Source organism: Cetorhinus maximus, chromosome 4 (assembly GCF_964194155.1).
Source record: "Cetorhinus maximus chromosome 4, sCetMax3.hap1.1, whole genome shotgun sequence".
Classification (NCBI taxonomy): domain Eukaryota; kingdom Metazoa; phylum Chordata; class Chondrichthyes; order Lamniformes; family Cetorhinidae; genus Cetorhinus; species Cetorhinus maximus.
Genome location: NC_135882.1, coordinates 126,585,927 through 126,600,897, shown reverse-complemented (window position 1 = coordinate 126,600,897; position 14,971 = coordinate 126,585,927). Strand labels below are relative to the sequence as shown.

The 14,971-nt window shown below is 43.4% G+C and overlaps 1 long non-coding RNA gene across 2 annotated transcripts in view; it reads right to left on the bottom strand.

Moving 5' to 3' along the window:
- Window positions 1-14,971, bottom strand: part of LOC144679360 (uncharacterized) — a 52,072-nt gene that overhangs the window by 6,113 nt on the left and 30,988 nt on the right. The window contains exon 1 of one of the 2 annotated variants that reach the window (XR_013576329.1): window positions 7,166-7,580. The exons of the other annotated variant lie outside the window; for it this stretch is intronic. This is a non-coding gene — a long non-coding RNA (uncharacterized LOC144679360). Of the gene's footprint in view, window positions 1-7,165; window positions 7,581-14,971 lie in introns of those variants that run through there. 2 annotated transcript variants of the gene reach the window in all.

The window sequence follows — 14,971 nt, the reverse complement described above, 5'->3', positions numbered from 1 at the left end:
ATTCCATTCCCCTTGCAATAAATGACAACATTCCATTTGCCTTCCTAATCACTTGCTGTATCTGCATACTAACTTCTTGTGATTCATGTACCAGGACACCTGATTCCTCTGTACCTCAGAGTTCTACAATCTTCTGCAAAGTAAAGAGTATGCAGGGCTGCGGGGAGAAGGCGAGGGAGTGGCACTCAGTAAATTGTAAATTGCTCCTACGGAGGGCCAGCGTAGACACGATGGGCCAAATGGCCTCCTTCTTTGCTGTAACAATTCTATGATTCTGTGAAATGACAGACTCTGCATTTCACCCTAATGCTGATGATTGTCATAACTGCTGATTATGTTTCTTTATTCAAGGTTGGTATGTAAAATATATGCAGAGAGAGTTCTGGAACATGCTGAATGGAAACAACTTTAGTAACAGCTAAACCCGGGTACGTTGAATTATAATTTTCAAATTTGATGGAGTTTGGGCTAAAGTCAAAAATAAATATTGCAATACCTTCTATAACTGTTGCATATATGAACCAGTACCATAAAAATTTGGTATGCAATTGAAATCCAGAGCTTTGTCAGTTGAGGTGTCCTGCATTGTGAATTTCATAAAAGTATTCCTTGATCAGATATAGCTGCTTTGCATAGAATTACATTACATAGTGTAGAAATAAGCTATCCAGCTCATCTGGTCTATTTCAATATTTATACAACACACAAGTGCTCTCCTACTCTAGTTATCTTTTCCCACCTTGCCCCCATATCCTTCTATTCTGTTCTTCTTTTGTATGAATACCTCTATCAAATCTCTTCTCAGTCTTCATTTCTCCAAGGAAAACAGTCCCAGCTTCTCCAATTTATCATCATAACTAAACTCCTCATCTCTGGAACCATTTGCGTGAATCTTTTCTGCACTCTCTCCAATGCCTTCACATCGTTCCTAAAATGTGGCACCCAGTACTGGATGTAATACAAAAACAGAAACAGAAATACCTGGAAAAACTCAGCAGGTCTGGCAGCATCGGCGGAGAAGAGTACAGTTGACGTTTCGAGTCCTCATGACCCTTCTGGTTCTGTTGAAGGGTCATGAGGACTCGAAACGTCAACTATACTCTTCACCGCCGATGCTGCCAGACCTGCTGAGTTTTTCCAGGTATTTCTGTTTCTGTTTTTGTTTTGGACTTCCAGCATCCGCAGTGTTTTGTTTTTATCACTGGATGCAATACTCCAGCTGAGGCCAAACTGGTGACTTATGCAAGTTCAACCTCCTTGCTCGGTACAGGTATGATGGGCTTAATGGCCTCCTTCTGTGCTGTAACAATTCTGTGATTCTGTGATGTATCAACAGTCCCTTAAAGCATCAATACTATATGCTTCAATCACTCCTTATGACAGTGAACTCCAATTTTCACCACTCTGTAAAGAAGTTCTTCCTAAATTCTTTATTTGACACATTAATGGCTATTATATGCTTGTGCCCCCTTGTTTTGGCTGCATCCATAAGTGAAAAAAGTTTCTCCACATTCATCATATAGAACCTCTTCATAATTTTAACAAAGCTTTATCAGGTCTCCTCTGAGAGTTCACTCTTCTGCAAAAAAGAACCCCAGCCTACTCAAAGCTTCCTGGTTGCTGCATTCTCTCAATCTTCATAACATTCTTGTAAATCTTTCTACACTTTTTCTTGTGTTTCAATTTTGTTGCACAGGGACCAGAACAGCACACAGTACTTAAAATGTGATCTAAAAAAGTTTTATATAAATTGAGCATTGTTATTGTTTACGCATTCTATTCCAGCATTTTGTTTGCACTCTTTATGGCTTTATCAACATTTGTTGCTGGTTTGAGTATTTTATATATCTTCTCAGATCTCTCTACTTCTCTCCCCCACTTAGTTCCTTATTTCAAGAAATAAATGTGGTGCAAAGTTTGGATATTTTTAGGTAAAGAACTCCAACATGGTGTCCCCAGCAAGCACCTGTACATCTGGTGCAAGTCACGCAAGATGCCATATTGATGAGGGTGTTAGCACACTTGGAGTGAGCACTGGAGTATTCAGAATAGCAAATGATAACATTAAACAGTATGTAACGGTAATTTGAGGCCAGCACTGACATTTGGGGCTCAAGATCCAGCTAAAATCTCACTTAATCACGTATGGCTGAACATGCATTCAGCAGACGGAAGGAACCTCGCCTCCTACCCTCACCAGCACTATTTAAAGGGATCATCAACAACTGATTTATTTCTACTGGCTTTTGCTATGATTGTACAGGTGTTTAATGTTTTCTAGAGTTCTTTAAAGTTCCTGAAGTCAATTGGCAGGTGCAGGAGGATTTGGTCCTGACTTCAAGACTTCTGCACAAACCATTTGCTTCCAGACATGCATACAGCAGTAGACATTCCCTTTGGAATACAGCATGACTTGGAGAATGAGCAGGGGCCACAAACAGGAAAACTGCTGGAAGAGGTAGGAGCAATAGAAAAGGGAGAAAGGCTCTCAGTAGGAGGCCATATCCACCCAGGGTGAACTTCAGTGAGGAACAGTATGTGAAATGTCTGCACTTCATTAAGGATTCCCTCACTGAAATCTGCCATTTAATACAGCCACAACTGCAACCTGAGAAGAGCATGAGGACTGCATTACTATTATCCATAAAAGTGACTATGGTGATGAACTTTTATGTGCGGGGTTCCCTCTAACCTGGAGCTGATGATATTTGGAACATCTGGCAGCTTGCTGTCACTATTACATTAGGTTATGTCGCTGATCCTCTCTATTCAAAGGGAGCTGACTACATTTCACTCACTCTTAGCAGAGAGAAGCAGGTGGGAGAGCACGTGGCTCTATAAGGGTTGAATTGGGCTGCCCGTAGTGCAGGGTGCCATTAACTGCAATTATGTCACTTTTTGGGCATCATATGTCAACTCTGAAATGAACGCAACCGAAAGGGATTCTACCCTCTCAATGTGCACCTGGTGTGTGATCAGCTGCAGAGAATCATGCAAATCAATGCTCAGTTTTGTGTCAGCAGTTATGACACTTTTATTCTGTGGCTTTCCACAGTGTTCATTTGAACCACCACAACAACCAACGGGTGACTAGTGGGCGACAAGGCCATCCACTGAGCAGGTAGCTGTTGACTCCAAAGCACAGACCACACACACGTGGATAGCAACATACAATGGTTAAGCCATGTTGCCATGTAAAATGTAACACAGGTGACCGTTGTACTGAAACTACATTTCTGTCACCTGGAGTGATACAGAGGAGCTTGAGGTACTCAGCAGAGTGGGTGGTCTACTCTATACTGCACAATCTCTCCGTCATGAGGAACAGCCCTTGTCACCAGCTATACGGTGAGTAGCTGAGGAGCACAAGAGGAGGAGGGGGAACAGGGGGAGGTGGAGGCAGCTTCTTTCTGACGCGTGTCATGGTCACATCATATGCTGTGGAGCTTATTGGGAAATGGGCACTACTTTTTTTAAAAAAGAAAGAATGCAACATGGATTAGTGACACTGTGACTTCACAAAATGGACTCTGGAAAGTCATGTGACCTCTTTTGTGAATTCTGGACAGTCATGACCACATATCTCTGGGAAGTTACTTAAAATGCAAATGACCTTCCCAGATGCTAATTGACTATCCATCAACATTTCAATAGAAGAGATTTAAAATGGCAGTGGCTGCTAAACCGTGAAGATGGGATTTCAAATAAAGTGATTCAGTCAGGATGATCATAGCTGGAATGTTTATGGGATATATCAAACATTTCCTCATTGTGTATCAATTACATTGGCTTCAATCCATTCTATCGACAATGGACTGTATCGATTCTGTCATCACATGACTGAAATTGGCTGGAGAGGGAGTTTTAACTTTATTAATCCTCAAGGGCAGCCCAACAAGGCAGTCTGGGACGAGCACCTCAGAGGGAGAGATCTCACCCAAGAAACAGAAAGATCCTTCCTTGAAAAGAAAGTGAAAAGGGGCTCATTCGCTTTGCCGGCAAGATTATATTTCTTCACTGCAGAGGCTCGACTGTTGGATATTTTTTAACTTGTAGGTATGTATAATGAATTAACAAGATCAGTTTGGATGAGAAGTTGCAATTTGTGATCTGAGTGGTAGTAACAGAAGAAACCTTATTTTATAAAAACAAAATTAACAGCTAGCTGACAATACCATGGAATTATTCAGCTCCTGTATCTAAATGTATTTATGCTTCTAAAATCTATAGCTTTTGATTTTTAATCATCCAGGATGGACATGCAGTATTATAATAGTAGTGCTGTGTTTTCTCTTTGGTAGTTTCATCAGGAGAATGGCGCACAACCTAGTGATGATCACAAGGACTTCTAATCCCAGTAGCTGCAGAGAATATGATAGTTTGATAGTTGTATTCATGCAGTAAACACATAAGTTTGATGGTGGTTCTTTCCTATGCATCCTAGCACAAGAGTAATTACTTTATCACCTTAAAGGCCTGCTGAAATGTAGTCACATGTACCATGTGCACCAAAGTCAAACAGCTTCAAACTGATTTCACAGGTGCAACATTTTTAACTCTCTGGGGGTTATTTTCACTTCTACTCTTGGGCAGCAAAGGGACCCACCTGTATATTGAATCTATCCAATTTCTATAACAACTGATTGACCTGCCTCACCAAGTTACTGCCCAAATGGAGAAGGCAAAAATTAGCCTAGTGCATCCAAAGTCAAAATTAATTTAAATGTTTATTTTTAATTAGCAGCTCTTGACCACAGCATTTTATGCTCCATAACTTTATCTCTCGTACTAAAGAAAGGATTCCACTGTGTTCGGATATGACGTAGTTCCTTCAAGCTTCAAGACTTTGCTCAATTTGAGAGAAATGTTCATTAAGAGCAAATATTTTTCATCTGCATTTATGAGGATGAAACTATGGATGGAATAATCCCAGATTTGCACTAAGTGCGGCAAAGGGCGGGTAAAACAATGTTTTACCTGTTGGCCATGATGGTGGGTTTTCATGCCGTATCATCCCAAATCCGCTGTATTACTTATGCATTCCCGGGAAGCACGCCGTTTCCATGGCGGGTGGGCTGTCATTCACCCGCCACGCCATCATCTTGCTACTTCATCAAGCTGGGGGCCATATTTAAAGACCAGCTGTGCGCACACATCTCAGTGCTTCCAGCCCATGACTACTGCGGGGGAGATGTCCACAAAAGGGAAAATGATTGCAGCCCTCAAGTTTAATGATGTGTCACTGGAATGCCATTTGGACGCTGTGGAGACCCGCCGTGATGTCCTCTACCCCTGCTCTGGCCGCAGGATGGGCAGCGGCATCACCACTCCAGCATGGGAGGTGGTGGCAGTGTTGGTCAGTGCCAATGCTGCACAGAAGAGGTTTGCCATCCAGTGCAGATAGAGGATGAATGATCTCACCTGTTCAGCCAGGGTGTGGCAACTATCTCATCACTCTAAACTCAAACACTCAAGCCCATCACACATTCACTGGTGTCTCACTCACTGCCAGCTCAAGGGACATCACCACCCATTCTCACACACATAACCTCACATGTCCATTTGGCCTCATCTCCTCTGGAGACTGCCTCCTCAGCCCTCACCACCTTGAGGCCACTTGCACAGATCAACATGTGCCCCACACACACCCTGGGATACCCCACTTCCCCAGTACAGTTCTTGCCCTGTAGCCTCTTTGTTTGCCTGAGGCCACTTCTCCCCCTTCCCCAAGCAAGACCTTGCCCTGCAGCCATTGAAAAGCCACCCACACATGGCTGATCTGTTAGGCAGAGACCTAACTGTGAGCTTCCCTAAAAGTGTTGTGGTGCTATCTGTGAAGGCTGGCACTGATGACTGCAAATGCTGACCGAAGCAAAGTAGGCAAACAAACCTTGAAGTCCTGAGCAAAGTGCAGCCCACCAAGTACGTGTTTCTTCTGTGCTGTTGTGAAACACGTCGGTGTGTTTTCCCGCCTCTGCGGGCGGACGATTGAGTGGGGGGGAATGAACCCAGCTGGCCTTATAATGATATGCTGAGGTTTCCGACGTCCAATAGTGGGAAATGCCCATGGCGGGCTGAGCGGACAATTGCAAACTGGTTGTACACTGTTGTGAAGCTGATTGTGCCATGTTGTCTGCTCACGCCACCAAGCATGCCCGAAAATCCCAGCCTATATTTATTTCATCGTCTTACCACAATGTAGCTGAAATGAAATTGAAATAATTTTTAATTTGATATTTTAACCAATAACAATTATATAATTCTATCTTGGTTGTATCTGTTTTTTTATCTTTTGGAAAGATTAAACTGCACAGGAAATATATGGTTTTGCTGTTCAAATATATGTTGTGGTTATGGTCTCCTCCAATAGCGTACTCTAAGAATTAGTTTCCTTTTCATTACAGTAAGCTACATAATGGTATTTAAAATGCTCTTGTTCTTTGATGTATACTTTAGCTGTTTTCTTCATGTGGTATAATTGTTCTGAATAACCTTGACTTTCTCAAAAATGTATTACTAAAATTGCACTGTATAATATCGGTTAAAAAAAAGCATGAACAGTTTTTATGAAATAACCCTCCCCAATATTTTAACAAATATCTTTCTCAAAGAGATAATTGTGTATTCAGTTAGTGGGCGAATGAATTTCATGTGAATTTGTGAACGCTTTGTTAATAAAATCACACACCACCACTCCCCCTCTTTAAAATTGCCTTCCTTCTCTCCTATGCTCAATCACTTTACCTTCCTATTTCAAGATTTCTCATATTGAAATCTCCATGTTGTACAGTCGGAATGGTCATATTAACATTATTATTATTGGTACATCTCAATGTGATTTCAACTGTGTAGGGTGATAAGAATCCCATGCTCATTATATATAGGACATTATAAATGTGTTTATGAAAGATTTCTCTGCTCAATACTTCTAGCAAAATTTTAAACAGATTCAAAACAAATCAACTAAAACTTTGATGGAAATACCAAACAAAAGAAGTGTCCACCAACACTTTTATAATACTGCTACCCAGCAGTGAAGAAAATCCTTACCTTAGACTTGCTTTCTTCCTAATATTTTTTTTTCACATTCTGAAAACAAATAGAGCCCCTCCAATAATCTCAGTTGTGCCATTCTGTATTTGTCAACATTTGCTCTCTAACTTACCGCACTCCTGGTGAGGCTCCCCGTTAGGACAATAGGCCCTTACTGCTAATTGCGGAGATGAGTTTAAACTGAAGTTACTTATAGTTCAGCATGCCTCAGGCTTATACTTATCCCACACAAAGTACCTCACAGGTGCTATATTTTCAATTTGTTAATAACTAAAAACACTTAAATTATATCTTCCTTTTTTCCCCAGAGTACCTCCTCTTAGCTCAGTGATATAAATTGAGATGTTCTCAATTGCCCTTCCTGTACCCTTTCCAACAGCTCTATATTTCTTTGTCAGCACAGCTTGATTTTGAAACACACAGGGGATCATATTTCCATCCTAACTACTCATTCCATTTGTTAACAATAATAATTTTTGCTGTGTGAGCTTATTCGGAAAAAATGTTCTTGAGCGTTTTCCTCCCAACCTTTTTTTTAAACTTTTAGTTATATGATTTGATCAGTGCTGGTGAATAACAATGAGGCTGTGAACCTTATCAATGTTTGTATAGCGAAAAGTTAAGAACTGAATGTTTATAGAAAAATTCCAGACCCCAAACAACTTATATGTAATATAAAGGACATTTTTGCAATAACTAGCTTCCTTCCCAGCCCTCATTCTTTTTTTAGCATTTCATCTACACACTGAAACCATCTTTCAAAGTGACTGTTTTCCATTATGCACATAGCAGCTATCCTTAATTGCTTTGGATAAATCGTTAGCAATGTTGCGGTCACCAGATGTCAGGGGGTTTCTGATGTTGCTGGCTTGAGTGAGTGGAAAGCTAGAAATGTCAGAGCTAAGAAAGAGTAAGAAACTATGTTTAACTTGACATTAAATACAGATGAAACTTCTCCGCCTGTCTCTGGCTATTCTGAACTAAAGATTAGAGTATCTTTGAAAACAGGAAATTGCTGGGGCGATGGGGGCTGGGGGCTGGGGGAGATTTTGTCTGTTCGCTATTGGTAGCAAATCATAAATATATGATTTCAGTGTTTCTGATTTTCTTGCATGCAGCTACCAGAAGGCATTTTTCCCTGTTTCATATTTATTTCATCCAGCTGCAATTAGCATACTGTAGTCATTATTTGGTGAAGAAAGAATGTTAATAATTTATGACAATTGTTGGATAAATAGCAATTCCACTTTATGTCACCTTCAGCCATTTACACAATTTGTCTGGGAATTCTGCTGGTGAATGTGGAGACAGTGAGACCTTGGAGTTTCAGAACCTTCCTTTTTTTTCTAGATAAATATTTTTTTCTTTATTCTTTCATGGGATGTGGGCAGCACTGGCAAGGCCAGAATTTGTTGCCTATCCCCACTGGGAGAGGTGGTGGCATAGTGGTATTGTCACTGGACTAATGTTCCAGAGACTCAGCGTAATACCCTGAGGCCCTGGGTTTGAATCCCACCACAGCAGGTGGTGAAATTTGAATTCAATAAAAATCTGAAATGATCACCATGCAATGATTGTAAACAATCCATTGCATTCACTAATGCCCTTTAGGGAAGGAAATTTGCTAAACTTACCTGGTCTGTGTGATTCCAGATCTGCCAGCCAGTAATGTGGTTGACTCATAAAATGCTGTCTAATGGGCAATAAATTCTGGCCTAGCCAGTGATGCCCACAACCCATGAGGGTAATCAAGAATCAACCATGCTAATATTGGTCTGGAGTCACATATAGACCAAGTAAGGAGGCAGACTTCCTAAAGGGCAATGATAGATTCATTGTAACCACTACTGAGACTAGCATTATATTCCAGATTTATTAACTGATTAACTTCCACTAGCTACCATGGTGGGATTTGAAACCCCCCCCCCCCCCCACCCCCCCCCTCCCCCCCCCCACCCCGAGAATTAGCCTGAGTCTCTGGGTTACTAGCCCAGCAAAATACCATTCTACCACCAATTTCCCCTGATAAAATGATGAACATTATTGGAAACAAGAGGCATACTTTAGCACATTAAATGCAATATGTGTTGATGTTGACTTTCCATAATAAGAAATGTGACAATTAAAATATACCAATTAACAAAGGCTGTTCCTTCTAGTCTATTGCAGAACATTTTCAATATATTTTTCTTCATGCCATATAAACTGTTGTTCCCCTGTTACTATTGGTAAATTTCTTGTGAGCTATCCTGATGAGTGCAAGATGAAAATCTTTGATAGCATGTCTCTTTTTTCAGCAATATTCAAGTTCTGAACGACCAAACAACTATTATTTGGTGGTGTTGGTTGAAGTTAAATATTGTTTTGCATGGCAGAAAATCTCACTTCTCCGCTTTGAATACAGATATGTGATCTTTTCTGGACCTTCTGCCACAGTCCTGCTAGAGGACTGGAGTTGGTCAGGCAGGCTGTGGATGTTCGGTTTCCTAGAAGTGGAACTGCTAAGAAACAAGAAGGGTTTTAATATAATAAGTATATTATTTCAGTATCTTATAATGCATTTCTGCTTGTACAATTGTGGCCTGCAAAGATTTCGCAGTTAACAGCTATTCTTATAGAGCTATCCACAAACATAATGATGCTGCAAAGCATGTTCTTTATATCAATTTCTGTTGGAAAATTTTTACAACAGAAACTTCCTAGTCTCTGTTGGATGAAAGCCTAATGACTCTTACCCAGCCTGCCAAATCCCAAGATATAGTTTCAAGCAACAATAAGAGTTCACAATTTTCCATTGCCTGAATGATCTTCAGCCTATTTCAAAATGTCTTTAATTACAGCTTTATAATCGTCTCCTCCAAATATGTGTTCATAATAAATTTTATCCAATCAATTTAATAATTGGCTTGCTTCTAATTCATTCTCACTGATGGAGAAAAAGCCCTGGGTGATTCACAGGACTGCTGTTGTAAAGGGTTTAAATGTGGCTTTCCTGCACATGTTTTAGCAGCTTGACGATAGAACAGTAGCAGGAAAGGATGTGGCTTTGTGTCCAATGCAATTTATAGCCAATTCGCAAATACTTTCTCAGAACCAGATAATGGTTTGTTATTGACAAGGGTGAGGGGGTGCTGGGGAAGGGATGGTAACTTTTTTTCTGATTTGTACCTGGAGAAACTCTATTCCCCAGGCACAGGGCACATGAAATTGGATGGAGACATTGGGCTGCATGCTAAGCACCAAAAATGGGAGAACTGTAGTCCCGCAGAAGTGTAATATCCGGCATGATGACAGTGGGTCATCTGCCATTTTGAAATTGATAATTAATGTCTTTTTATGCTTGTTAGGCCAATTGACTGCAATATTACACCCCTGAAGCTATGATATGGTGCTGCACGTGAAACACGCCAGGTGGGAACCTCAGTTTTTTTCATTGTCACTGGAAAGGGCAGATATAAAGACTGGAGGTGGGTCCATGCCTGACTTTAGCAGGAAAAGCTGCTAACAGGCATTACTTTGGCAAATCTACATGAACCTCTGAACTTTATCAGGGGTATACCTTGTTACAGTTTCTGCAAACTTGGTGACATTGTGATCTATCCTTGCAGCATTCTTGCATCGTATATTCTCTTGGAGATACCTCCTCCAGTGAGAAGGAGAGGAGAAGGTGAGGGATGAGGCCAGCTGAACAGGGGCAGGAGCCACATGAATTGGAAGAAGGAGGCCAACCTGCTGAGGAGCAAGGGGCTGCTGAGGGCAGAATGCAGCAGGCACACTGATGCAAACGGAGGCCATACCCTGCCATTTTGTGTATAGTGTGCATATGACATATCTGCAAATGACGGAGAAATAGTGCCTGTGGTGGCTTTGCCTTTCGCAAGTCACCATGACATCTCTATGTGGCATGCGTGCCCCAGATATTGCATCCAATTATATAGAATTATATATTGCATCCAAATATATAGAAACTTCTTTACACCTGGGTCATTTCTGGCCACCTGCGGACACCTGAGTGGATAATCAAGCCTGCAGCACACCATTGCATGTGATGCCATGTTTCGCTGTGCCCATTAGTTCATTGCCTTCACTACAGACAACAGTAGTCAAATGGAAAGAGCCAGAGGCTTTGCGACCATGGCTGATTTCACCAAGGGTGCAAGGCATCACTGATTGTACCTATGTTACCAAGGCACCAGCAAGCAGGCAGGGGCTTTTAAACAGAAAGGGGTACTGCTGCATCGATGTCCAAATAATGTGCAACCATCAACAATGTATCATGCAGGTGTGTGCAAGGTATCCGGGAAGCAGCCTTGACTCTTACATCTTCAGGCACTGCCAGCTGCCCGGGATGTTTATTGGAATGGGCGCATTGGAAGGATGACTGCTTGGGGATGAAGGTTGCTCTCCGAAGAAGTTGCTCAAGACATCAGTTAGAAATGCTAGGACAAAAGCTGAGCAACGTTACAAGATCCACAGCGCAACCAGGTCGATTATTGAGCAGGCCACCGGTGCCTCGACAGGTCAGGGTGAGGGGGATCTTTCCAGTATGCAGCATCAAGGGTGCCCCTGATGGCCATAGTTGGTTGTGTGCTGCTCAAGCTGGCGCTGCAGAGAGGGGTGCCCTTTCGGAGGAGGATTCGCAGGAGACATACCCTTTGATGAGGAGTTAGAGGAAGAGTAGGCTGATCCTCAGCAGCCAGAAGTGCAAGGGCCTCCCAGGGAGTGTCTTAATGGCCACGAAACATATTAATCTCCTTATCCTGAGAAGATTCCAATAAATGAGCCTCCCATTTCTATCAGCCCAATGGACCAGTGTTTCATTCCTCGCCCTCCTACATCACATGAAAACCATTCCGTGACCTTGGGCAATTTCAAACATCCTAATCATGTCCGTCATTTCAATGCACATAATGACATACACAAAATAGAACTTTCACTGGAATCCTACTCTGTACAATCAATCATATGTAAATAAACTGATATTTTGAAGATATTGAAACAAGAAACAATTTATAAAAACAGGAAGTCATTACCATGGGCAAATAATACCAATGATAAATACATATGACTAATGTGGATTTTTCCTGAATCTTTTCCGTGTGCTGTATATGCGCTCCCCCCTCACTGCCAGCTGCTGTGGAGACTGGCTGCTGACCCTTAAGCCCCCTTGTTTGGGATGACTTTGGTGGTCACCCTCTGGTTGCCTGAGGCTGTGAAGGCCCCGGCCTGATGGGTGCCTCCTGCGCAGGGTGTTTGTCTGTTGCTGCAGCACTCGAAGGATTATGTGCCTATGGCACAGGAGTAGGGGAGAGGCTGTCTCGATCAGAAATACCCTGACAGGTGGCCCCCAAAGTCGCCAGCTGCTGCTCACCCTCAGCCATGAGGTCCATTTGGCCCTCCCTGCTTCCCTGAGAGGGGCCAGGAGCTGGATGTGACTCCAGGCTCCTCGTCCCACCCCATGGCCCTGGCTGTGGGCCTCTGAGCTCAGAGACAAGGCGATTCAGTGCAGGTCAACATGCCTAGCTACTATTGCATCAGTTAACCAGATTTGGCCAGTGTGTCAATGGAGGAAGCCATGCATCTGTAGAATGAGTCACCGCAGTGCTCATGGCTTGGATGGACTCCTCCAATGTCTGTGCCAGAATGTGCAACCCCTCTGGAATCTCTGCCTCATCTCCATGCAACTCGCGCTGGATGTCTAGCATCTGCCGCCTTATGAACAACTCCAGAGGCTCATCATCTGACTGAGGCTCAGCATCTTTGTCGCCTCCAGCACTCCTCCAACTGCAAGAGGCCTGCACCCTCTCAGTCTCCAGCATCTGCACGTGGGACTGTGATCCAGTTTGTGGATTTTATGTACCTTGTCAATGGACAGGGCAAGCCTGAGGCACAGATACCTACCTAGTTGCATGCATCTGCACTGGTGTTGGGTGCAAAGCAGGGATGTGGTGCTGCGCTCTCTGAGATTTCCTCTTCTTCCTCAGAGTTGCAGCTTGTGGCAGCAGCAGTTGATACTGCACCTGTGTAGGAGGCAAAACTAAAGATGGTTAAAGCCATCTTCTACCTTTGAGGTGAGTGTGATGAAACAGGTTTCCTCACCAACAGCACAGCAAGTATTGTGAGATGTTACTCAGAGTTTGCATTTTACAACTTCCAACATGCATCCCCTCTTTCCTCCCGATACACGGGAGCCTTCAAAATCAAAAACCATCCATGCCGCAAACAAGTGACATGGGGAGAGAACGGGAGTACAGAGTTGAGATAAAGGATCAGCCATGATCTTATTGAATGGTGGAGTAGGCTCGAAACTCCTGCTTCTATTTTTTATGTTTCTATAACATCGTACCAAACATCATGCACCCTCCCTCCCCAGTCCACTTAACATATATTATATTCTCAATTATTAAGATGCCCCCTTGCAATCTCACCATGCTTGGGCCTTCCTCCTATTTCACTTCAACCAATGGACCCACTCCATTCATTCGCCACCATCTGCAGAACCACCTCCTCTATGGGTGTTAGTATGGCTAAGTTTGGCACCCTGCCTCCAGCCTTGCCTCTCTCCCTGGCATTGTGTGCCCTCTTCCCTTGCAATTAAAGTGTTACATTGTAATGATGTTGATTTTCCTAAACAATCATTCCTTCCTGCGTATGGGTTATGAGAACTTGATACGCTGCACAATTTTCACAATGATTTGCACCAACTAGCCATTGTGCCTTTTACGCTCTCTCCCTCACCTACCCTCCCCCACCCCCTACAAAAACCCTTTAAGGCCCCAATGCCATGTGGACTGCTGTATGTACGTCATGTGGACTCACACATTTGGGGAACACACAGACAATCCCCTAACAGAGCCTTGACATAGCCTTCAATGTATGTAAGTATCCACAATGGTTACATCCTCACCCTTGCTGATCTCAGAATGTCATTGAGGCATTTGCAGCACTGAATCCAGGTTTGCCAGGTGACTCCCAAAGCTGCTGACCTCCACTGCGGCCTCTGTCCAGGCTGCTTTGGTCAGGCTAAGAGGTCTCCTCTGCTCATCAGCGGGCATGAGGGTGTCCCAGGCTGTCACTTACAGCTTGGAGGAGGGCTCGCAGGGAGCTGACATTGAACCTTGAGGCCGTTCTTAGCTTTTTTGCCCTCCCTGTCACCCGGGCCCCTTCTCTCGGCCATCTGTGGAGAGAGACAGAGGATGAAATCATCCCAGAATTCACTAAGTGCGGTAGTGGGCGAGTAAAAAGTTTAACGCCGTATCGTCCCAAATCTGCCTAATTATTTATGCATTCCCAGGAAACACGCCATTTCCATGGTGGGTGGGCTCTCATTCGCCCGCCCACCATCACCCTGCCGCTGTATCACACTGGGCGCCATATTTAAAGCCCAGTCGCAAGCACACATCTCAGGGCTTCCAGACCACCACTGCTGCATGGTTGCTGTGGAGGCCCGTTGGGATGTCCTCTACCCCCACTTTGACCGCAGGATGGGCAGCAACAGCACTAATCCGGCTTGGGAGGTGGTGGCAGCGGTGGTCAGTACCAACGCCCTGCAAAAGAAGACAACCAGCCAGTGCCACAAGAGGAGGAATGATCTCCTCCATTTTGCCAGGGTAACTCACTCTTCTCATCACTCTCAACGCACATGCTCAAAAACATATCACACATCTACAGGGCCCTCACTCACTGCCGGTTCAAGGAACACTACTACTCGCTCTCTCACACTCTCCGTCATTATCCTTATCCCATCCATGGGACCACTCACCACCCGCACAGGCCAGGCTTACTTATCATCTGATGCAAGGGATGCTGTTTCTCCCTGTTATGCAGCATTACTATTGATGCTTACACTTTCTGCAGCCCTATTCATGCAGGACAAGCTGGCACACAACAAGAGGGAGAGGTCGCAGACCGATTGCAG